The sequence below is a fragment of the Taudactylus pleione genome, unplaced genomic scaffold (genome assembly GCF_031769625.1).
Source record: "Taudactylus pleione unplaced genomic scaffold, aTauple2 ptg000021l, whole genome shotgun sequence".
NCBI lineage: Eukaryota > Metazoa > Chordata > Amphibia > Anura > Myobatrachidae > Taudactylus > Taudactylus pleione.
In genome coordinates, this window is record NW_028284423.1 from 6894577 (window position 1) to 6904596 (window position 10020).

A 10020-nucleotide genomic window follows, 5' to 3' on the forward strand; every position below is an offset into this window, starting at 1 on the left:
TAAACATAACGCAAGTATGCATCTGGCAATATCTTATATCATTTCCAAGGACACTTTGCTGCTAAGCCTCCAACACTATCTTGTTTTTTTTTGTTAAGTTTTTTTGTGGTAATTTGACTTATTACTTTTTTTATTAGTTACTATTGGCAGACACTATGATGGTAGGTGGCAGCGGTGTGCAATTGAGGTTAGTCCTCACAGCAGATCAGAGGTACAGGTCAACACAGAATTAACAGCATATGGAAGCAGGTGGAGGAAACAAGGTACAGCCAGTTGCAGCAGGGAGCATTTAGGGTTGCTGGGCATTGTGGTGTGCCTGGTATGAATTCACTATGGGCCTGATTCAGAGATGCGCATAATGGGCTTGATTCAGAGCCGGACACAATTAGCGCTCGCTCGTCCAGAAAATAGGGGTGGCTATTCAAATCAACCGTTCACTCTTTGCGGTCTGTTCACGCCTCTAGGTCTGAACGAGCGAACCAAACTTGCGGTCGTTTTTTGAAAAAATACGCCCCCTGGCCGCTCGCATCCTACGTCATGTCCGCTATTTATTAGATTAATCGAGTACATCGACCAGGGTATGAACTGCTCGCTATTCTTGTGGTTGGTTTTTCCTACCACAATTTTGCGAGCAGTTCTGACTATAAAATAACCCAGTGACGTGGTCAATGACGCTGCTGTTTTAATTATGCACACCCATAAAACGCCCGTTTTGACCTTTAAGCACGCCTGCGTTCGTATCTCCACTCCCCGTTTTCAAGCACCTTCCCCCGTTACCACCCACATACGCCTCTTTCTGTCACTGAAATTATCAGGCATTCGCTATTTTGCGAGCACATGAATTTCGACCGCACTGACTGGTTCGCGCATGCGTATAACGATCCGTACACATGCGCAGTTGGGCAAACATCGCTCGGAGCGAACGAGCGGCCGCTTACGAGCGGCTCTGAATCAGGCCCAATGTCAATGCTGTATGCAAGCGGATGATATTTTCTGTCTGCATCTGCATCCGAGTTGCACTGCATATGCCTCTTGGCGGTTACCGCCAGTAGCCGCAGAATGAATTTAGATTCAAAGAGGGTTGGCTAACAAGACGAATACCATCAGCCATGGTATAAGCATAAAGTTGCAGTTGTGCTGTGGCAAAAAAACACAGTCACAGCTGCAATAGCGTGCAATCTGAGCCGCTCTCTATTTGCGGTCGTTCGTTCTAAAACAAGGGGTGGCTATTCAAATGAACCGTTCGCTAATTGCGGTCTGTTCACGCCTCTAAGTCTGAACGAGCGAGAAAAACTTGCGGTTGTAATTTTGATAAATACGCCCCCTGGCCGCTCGCATCCTAGGTCATGTCCGCTATTTATTAGATTAATCGAGTACATCGAACAGCGTATGAACTGCTCACTATTCTTGTGGCTGGTTTTTTCAACCTCTATTTTGCGAGCAGTTCGGAGTAAAAAAAAAACAAGTGACGTGGCCAATGACGCTGCTGTATTAATTATGCACTCCCTTAAAACGCCCGTTTTGACCTTTAAGCATGCCTGCGATCTAATTCCACACCCCCGTTTTCAAGCACCTTCCCCTGTTACCACCCACATACGCCTTCCTCTGTCACTCAAAATAGCAGGCATTCGCTATATAGCGAACAAATGATTTTCGGCCGCACTGACTGGTTCACGCATGCGTATTATGATCCGTACGCATGCGCAGATGTGAGAACATCGGTCAGAACGAACGAGCGGCCGCTTACGAGCGGCTCTGAATCAGGGCCAATATGTGCTATACACAGAGTGGTGGTGATATAGTGGATATTGGGGTCTGTATAGCTCTAGGTATTAGCCGAGTTGGCTGAACAGAATTTAGTAGAATGTGACCCTTAACAGTACTCTGGGCCTAGGGAGTACTAGTGTTGCTTGCTGGATTGCGCAGCAGGTGTGTGAGTGGCAGTTAGTCCAAGCAGGAGGCAATTTGACCAGGTCTTTAGGCGCCCACACACGGAGCAATATAGTGGCTGATCTGATGGATTGGAATGATATCGCAGCTATATTGTTCTGTGTGTGGGCATGATATTGTTCGCTGCGCCCTCCTGTGAGGCCATCCTTTTTTTCCCCCCAGATCTTTCTGCATGCACAAAGAGATCTGGAGAAGCGATGAATGATCCCAAGCTGGTCTATGCGTGTGGGGGAGGGGGGCCAGCATATCAGGTGATCGGGCACCGGATCGCTCGATATGGAGGGGCTGCCCAATATGTCGTCCATCGGATCGTGGATTGCATCACTGGGTACACATCATACCGTGCGTATCCAGCTTAGGGTTTATTAACCAGGTAAATTGATCTGTGTATTGGACACAAGATTAAACAGGTATAAGGCAGTTTTTGTGCTGGGTGCAGCCTGGAGCGATAACGGTATGCTGGGAGTTTTAGTGCACCAGGTGATGACAGCACCTATGCTTCTGGTGGCACACAGGTATGCTCATTGTGCTATGCAATGGTGGGGCAGAGGATTGGGGGCACAATGTGAGGACCTTAATGGCACTAATGTAGCTGGTCTCAGGGGCACCACCATGCAGTAAGGACACATAGGAGAAAGACGTGCAGTTATTACACGTATGCGCAGTAGCACATGTCGGAGGTCAGACTCTCAGACTGAGCCACAGTGGGTCCTAGAGAGTGCCAGCTCATCTAAATGGATGGAGGCAGTGCAGAGTGCTCCTTATCCAACAGTAGGCACAGTTTCTGTTAGTACAGGTGTGACACCCTACCGAGACCCTGTGTGCCTACCCCTGCTGAGGTACAAGGATGTAAAGTTATAATGTGCCTCCTTGTCTAATATAGGCACTGGATCCCTCAGTGCTGCTGGATATTAGGGGATCAGTGGGTACTTTGGAGGCTCAAGGATTGTACTAGAGAAAATGGCAGTTTGTGGCTGCGCTGTGGTGAAGTAACTGCCGGTGGTAGCGGAGCTGCATGGTTTGTGTTTTACCCAATTCCCAGTGGTTTTTCTTGGTGACCTGAGGGCTTCTCCCTTAACAGGCACTCTCTGGGCAGCAGAAGAAGATATCTAGTCACTTGGTGAGAGCAGTGGCTACAGATAAACTGGGCATCTTGTCAGCCCTCAGTTAACAGTTGGAGCCAAAGTGTATGTTATAGGTCGGTAGTCCTGCATTACTATCCACACACAGCCCAAGTCCATTTTAGAGAGGTACAATGCCAGAGACAGTATAAACTTTTAGATGAACAATGCAGAGCCTATTTGCCACTTTTGTTAATACCAGTGAGGAGTTAAATTACCATAATCTAAAAGACAGTCCCTCTAAAGCTGAGTGCACACTAGATGACCTGCGTACCCGACCGACGGCGGATGCGACAAGAGACATATTGTGCGGTCCATACACACTGCACGATCTGGTGAACGACTGTACAATATGTTATTCCCCTGCCTCATCCAAAAGCATGGTGTTGTCAGTCAGATCTCAGATTGAACAGCATGTAATGCAGATCTGAGGATGCGACGGACGACCCCGCCGGAGTGGCCATAGCGTGTACACGCTGGACGGTTTAACTGATTTGACGTTCAGATCCATAGGAAAACGACAAATCATTTTAAGAAATCGTCTAGTGTGTACCCAGCATAAGCGTGTCAGAAAAGACTATAGAGAGTCAGTCATGCTGATTGCACAGAGCTAGTAGTTGCGCCTTTTAGGGAAAGCCAGGACTGGGCAGTGTAATGGAAAAATACTTAATACCCAGTCAAAACAGAGAGGGTACAGCGTTCACCCTGATCAAGGAACAATGCCAGCATCTTATTAACATCTTTTGAGCCAGCAAACTCTCCAGTAATAATATTGAGCACAGAGACTTTCTGGAGCAAAGTAGTAAAGAAACTTTGTTGCTAATTGCTTGGATGTTTACAAAGTAACACTGGGTACACTATGTGCAAACGACGCAATGATGGTCCCGACTTCCCTTTATCCCCAAACAAACGATATACTGCAAGGTAATGGGAATAGGCGGATGCTAGCTCTGTGGGGTGTTCCAAAACCCCTTTTAGCAAATAACGAAAAAAAGGAAAAGCTTAGCGTTCTGTGGTACAGGGATATGTGTATTGCTTGTGTTATGATGTGTATTGTAGCCCCTATAGAAATGTTCTATTTAACTGTAGTGGACATATAGCAGGTTGGCAATAACTGTAGGCAGGATATTCCTAATGGTAACAAAATACCACTATAGTCTTATATCTGGTAGGCAAAAACTTAGGGCAGTGTGTTCAAATAATAAAATATGTCTTTTAAGTATTTGTAATCCAAAGATCCTTTTTTTAACAGAAAGTCTCTGAATGTTTTCCTCCTTCCTTTGTTTACATTATCATTGGCACCTCAAAATGAATCAATGAATGCAGTATCAGGGAAGATGGACAGTATATATGCAGGTTGTCAATATGTTGAAATGTACTCGCCAAAGGAATGGCATCTGCTGGTCCCCCTGATTGTTGACTCGTAACTGGAGTGCGAGTCGCAGTAGAATAAGATTCATTTGTCACCTGGTAATGTGCAGAAACACAAGCATCTTGCTCTAAACTCCACCTTGTAACTGACTCTAAGCCAGCGCCCTCTGTCTGCTGCCTGGCTCTGTGTCTCTCTGGCCTCCGCTTGCTCTCACCTGCTCTGTGAATACACCGCCCAAAGTTTTTGCCTACCAGATATAAGACTATAGTGGTATTTTGTTACCATCAGGAATATCCTGCCTACAGTTATTGTCAACCTGCTATAAGTCCACTAGGAACTATCTACAGTTTAATAGAACGTTTATATACTGTAGGGGCTACAATACACATCATAACACAAGTAATACACATATCCCTGTACCACAGAGCGCTAATTTTTTACTTTTAAACGATATAGTGCGTCAGTGCCAAAGCTAGCGATCCCGCCACCCTGTGTAGGCCACGCTCCCTCCGTATGACGTCACGTGGAGGAGGCATGTCCTGCACCAGGCGCCGGGAGCAGGTGATTACAGCAATGCCGAAGCATATTCAAGATGCTCTGGGGTGCTGTAAGGGCAGCATTGTGACTGTCTGGAGCATCCTAAGGACATTCCAGGTGGCACTGCTGCAGAGATTCTGGCAGCAGGGTGCTGTTACAGGCACCCAGCTAGCCAGATGCAGGAGCTGTGAGTGAGCAGCGGTGCCGCCCACAGAGCGCTGCGCTCTGTGCAGCCGCACCATTCGCACTCCCCTAGTTACGGCCCTGTACCGCGAACACACTGTGGAACCCTTGTAACGACCCCTCTTGCATCATTTGGTCGTTAGATCGTTAAGATATAACGTTAACATATCGCTTGGTCGTCCGGTTAGGCGTACACACTTCCCGATTTACATCAATTCGCTAAAGATATCTTCTTTTTTGCCGTGCATGTACAGCAGATCAGAACAACGCACTGGAGTGCACAATAGTGCCTACACATTAGACAATGTGGACAATTTGTCATTCCAATTCGGTTCAAAACGACAATTCGTCCAATTTATCGTCTAGTACAGTGTTGGCTAACCTTGACACTCCAGCTGTTGTGGAACTATATATTTTAGCATGCCCTAATAGCAAGACTGTAGCAGTGCATGCTGGGTTATGTAGTTCCATAACAGCTGGAGTGTCAAGGTTAGCCAACACTGGTCTAGTACATACACGTCAAACTCAAAATACCAAACGTCCGAATATTCAAGGTCTAAGAGTGTGTGTGCCGCAACAAAAAAAAGTCTTATAAGCAATTTTAAAAGGTTTATTATTAATCAAAAATAATGCAGCTCCCCCTGTAGTAGTGCCCCTTATGCAATTCCCCCCTGTATTAGAGCCCATTATGCAATGCCCTCTGAAGTTGTGTCCATTTTGCAATGCCCTTTATGCAGTGCCCCCAGTATTGCCCATTATGCAGTGCCCCGGTAATGCCCCTAGTAGTGCCCCTTATGCGGTGCCCCCAGTAATGCCCCTAGTAGTGCAACTTATGCAGTGCCCCCAGTAATGCCCCTTATGCAGAGCCCCCAGTAATGCCCATTATGCAGAGCCCCAGTAATGGCCCTAGTAGTTCCACTTATGTTGTGCCCCCAATAATGCCACTAGTAGTGCCCCTTATGCAGTGCCCCCAGTAGTGCACCTTATGCACTGCCCCCAGTAGTACACTTTATGCTGTGCCCCCAATAATGCCCCTTATGCAGTGCCCCTGTAGTGCCCCTTATGTAGAGCCCCCAGTAGTGCCTCTTATGCAGCGCACCAGAAATGTCCCTAGTAGTGGCCCTTATGTTGTGCCCCTAGTAGTGCACCTTATGCTGTGTCCCCAGTAATACCCTTAGTAGTGCACCTCATGTTGTGCCCCCAGTAATGCCCCAGTATAGAACAGGCCCCTCTCACCTGTGCAGTACTTACCTTTCTTCATGATGACCGCTGGTCACCGCTCCAGGCCATGCCATCATCACTACCACCGTCCCTCATAGACACTGCCACTGACTGGATCTAATTAGATTCAGAGCGGCAGGCGCAAGCTCCTCTCATTGCGGGAGACACGGGTGATGTCATGACGTCACCTGCGCGCTGCATCACTGGGAATGCTGGCCTCTGAAGCGATCAGAGGCTACTTTAGGCTTCCAACAGTTTTAAATAAAGTAAACACTTCCCGATCGGAGCTGAGCTCCTATCATGGCAGCGGTGTGGGCCGCATATTATATATATTTGGGCCCACACTGTCGGGCCGCATGAAATGTTTATTCGGGACTAGGGATGTGCAGGCTCGGTTCTACTCGGTTCCGTTCGGTTCTTTTTACCGGATCTTATTGGGTTTCAGCTGTCACGAGTTTTGGATAGCCAATAAGATTCGGTAAAAAGAACCGAACGGAACCGAGTAGAACCGAGCCTGCACATCCCTATTCGGGACGCATGTTTGACATGCCTGGTCTAGTATGTACCCAGTCTTAGACAGTTTAGTCGTTAATTCAGCACAGTTTAGCAAACACAGTACCTGCTGTGTAACATACGATATTCAGATGACTCTACAGGAGTCTGAACATTTTTCTTTTTCAAAGTAGCATCCTTCACATTCAATACATTTTTCACTTCATCATCTGTTGAGAACTTCTTTTATTTTATTTATTTTTTCAGGGCTGGGAATGCCCAGAAATCAGAGGGTGCTAAGTCAGGGCTATATGGAGGGTGTTCCAGTGCTGTCCCATTAATTTCAGTCAGTGCTGCCAATGCAACAGCAGCAACATGTGGTCGGGCATTGTCTTGGAGCAAAAACCAGTTTCTTCCTCATGGCACCATGCAAATGGGTTTTCAGAACATTTGCATAGTAGTCAACATTGATTTCCATGGGGAACCCTGTACTGTAGGATCATATCGTGCACATCAAAGAAGAGCAGAAGCCTAACTTTACACGCTGCAGGAATCACACTGAATGTTTTGAGTGGAGGCGAATTTGCGTGTTTCCATACACTGGACATTTGTTTGGATTCCGGATCATAATTACGAATCCACGATTCATCATATGTCACAATTAATGTCAGGAAACCGGGTCTCCTCTTCGACATTCGAACGGTATTCATGCACGATTCAATTCGTCGTCGCATTTGCTCTTCTGTGAGGAGTCTGAGTACCCACCTGGCCTACACGCGATGCATTTACAGTTCCTTTGTCACCATATGCGGAACCCGTTTGAGTGAGATGCCAAGTGAAGCCGAAAGTAAAGTTAGCCTTCTGTCATTTTGCAATATCTCCGCAGTTTTGGCATATCCGCATTTGTTGACATCTGTAACCACGGTGGATGGTCTTCAAGAATGCGCTTTGTCAGTCACTCGTGTATTACCCTCTTTGAAGTGCTTCCACCACCGAAATACTGCAGCACGGCTAATTGTTTCTCCACCGTATGCTTGCTGTAACATTTCATGAGTTTCATTTCTGCTTTTTCCTAGTTTAACACAAAATTCAATCACACATCTCTGACGTAATCTCACAGACACGTCTTCCTCATCCACCATGACGAAACGTACGAAGATCTTCCACTCGCTGTGACCAAATAAAGAAGACTACGGCAGTACAACCACAGGTTCAGACACATCGATGTAGGAGCTTCACAATAACCAGAATAGAATTGCCACATCTACCTATGGGACAGAAAAACAGAGGCAGTCTCATTACTTTTCAGCCCTCTTATATATAAACTCCATAACTCTGATAAAAAATCTAGGAGGAAATTCGTTCTGGTGAGTGCACCACCGAGCTCCATCGTATTGAATAGAGTTATCTTACTTTATGTGGCCCCAAGGTTAACATTAATATATGTGACTGCCTTGTTCCATGTAAAATGTTGTTTACACTGTGAACTGTTATTGTGTGATGCTTTAAATTGGTCGTAAGCAGGGGCATATCTATAATGGGTGCAGGGTGGCCCTGCACCCATGATATACTTACCTCTCCTGAATCCCACATCGGCACGGGGTCCGGCGCTGTAAAAAACATCTGGAAAATGGCCGCAGCTGCCATTTTCCTGTCGACTGCGCATGCGCAGTTCAGGGAAAATGGCTGCCATGGCCATTTTCCCTGTGACCTGTGCATGCGCTATAGACTCTGGGCACACTCTAGTGCCCAGAGTCTATAACTCCGGCGCTGGCCGAGCACAGTTCAAAGCGCTGTCAGCTGCCAAATTGAGAGGAGGGGGCCCGTGACGGAGACTGCACATGGGCCCCTCCTCCCTAGAAACGCCCCTGGTCGTAAGTATAAGAAATTTGGTCTAACATACGAGAAGTGTTTTATTACAGGGATAATACAACTGCATAAGTGTAATATTACAAAGTGTTTATTGTAAGGTACAATTGTTATGTTGATCAACCAGAAGTTCTTTCTGAAATTTACTAAGTCGTTTTCAGCTAAATAAATTGTATAAAATGTTATTGTGGTGAAAGTTTTTAGATATTGTAATATTTTCTGTGTGCAACGATCCTTCTTTACCTCTCTGTTGAGCAACAGTGGACCCTGTGCTGAAGTGGTGGGACAGAATAATAAGTTTGGTAAGGAAGACACCTCACGACACAATATTACTTATCTGAGGACTCACAGGGGCATGTCCATTATGGAGCAGGGAGAAATACGTGATGGGGAGCCGCACATGTAGTTCATGTCTGAAATCACGCCTCCAGGAGTCTGACGCTCTGTGTTCTATTATCTGGTGTCTGTAGCAGAAGAGACAGCGCACTGAGCTCTCCTCTCTAACAGTGATATCTATTGTTATGTAAGTCCTATATTTGTTGCTGCAACATGAGGCCTGCAAACTCCGGCTTCACTGCGCTTGCACTGAAATCATAGTAGGAGGAACTACTGCGATTGTACAGAAAGATCAGTGGCTACAGGACATACTTGTTTACTCTCCTTCATTGTCAGGGAGACTCCCTGAAATAGTAGCAATCTCCCTGTCTCCCTGAAGAGTCTATGGGGTAAATTTACTAAAGTGAGAGTTCTAGAAGTGAGTTTTAAAAGTGATGTTGCCTATAGCAACCTATCAGATTCTAGTTAACATTTAACTAGCACCTTGTAGACGATAATAGCTGGAATCTGATTGGTTGCTATGGGCAACATCACTTTAAAACTCACTTCTAAAAACTCTCACTTTAGTAAATTTACCCCTAGCAATCTCCCTGATTGCACCTTACCCCCATTATGAAGCTGTTATGTAAAAAAAAAAAACCAGATATATTCATTCAAATTAGATCATTAGTATAATTTCCCTGCATCGGTTATAAGGCACAATGATCCCTATGCATTTTCTGAAAAGTATTAACGTGTTTCCATCAACAAATAGATCTTACTAATTGCTATTGGGCTCGTTTACATTTGGATGTAAGTCAGTTTTATGACACACCTCTCAGATGTAGCAGTATACGCCCACTGTAACTCGCGCCCATATGTGCTGCTTTCACAATCTCCCTGAAATGCTTCTTCAAAAGTAGGCAAGTATGCTACAGGCCCCGCTTAATTCCAGGCCCA

The 10020-nt window shown here is 45.9% G+C and overlaps 1 long non-coding RNA gene across 1 annotated transcript in view; it reads left to right on the forward strand.

Annotated features, from left to right (window-relative positions):
- LOC148539692 (uncharacterized) overlaps positions 1-8548 on the forward strand; it is a 44353-nt gene extending 35805 nt beyond the window's left edge. The window contains exon 3 of the long non-coding RNA XR_015869869.1: positions 7953-8548. This is a non-coding gene — a long non-coding RNA (uncharacterized LOC148539692). The remainder of the gene's footprint in view (positions 1-7952) is intronic.
- Positions 8549-10020: the final 1472 nt, after the last annotated feature.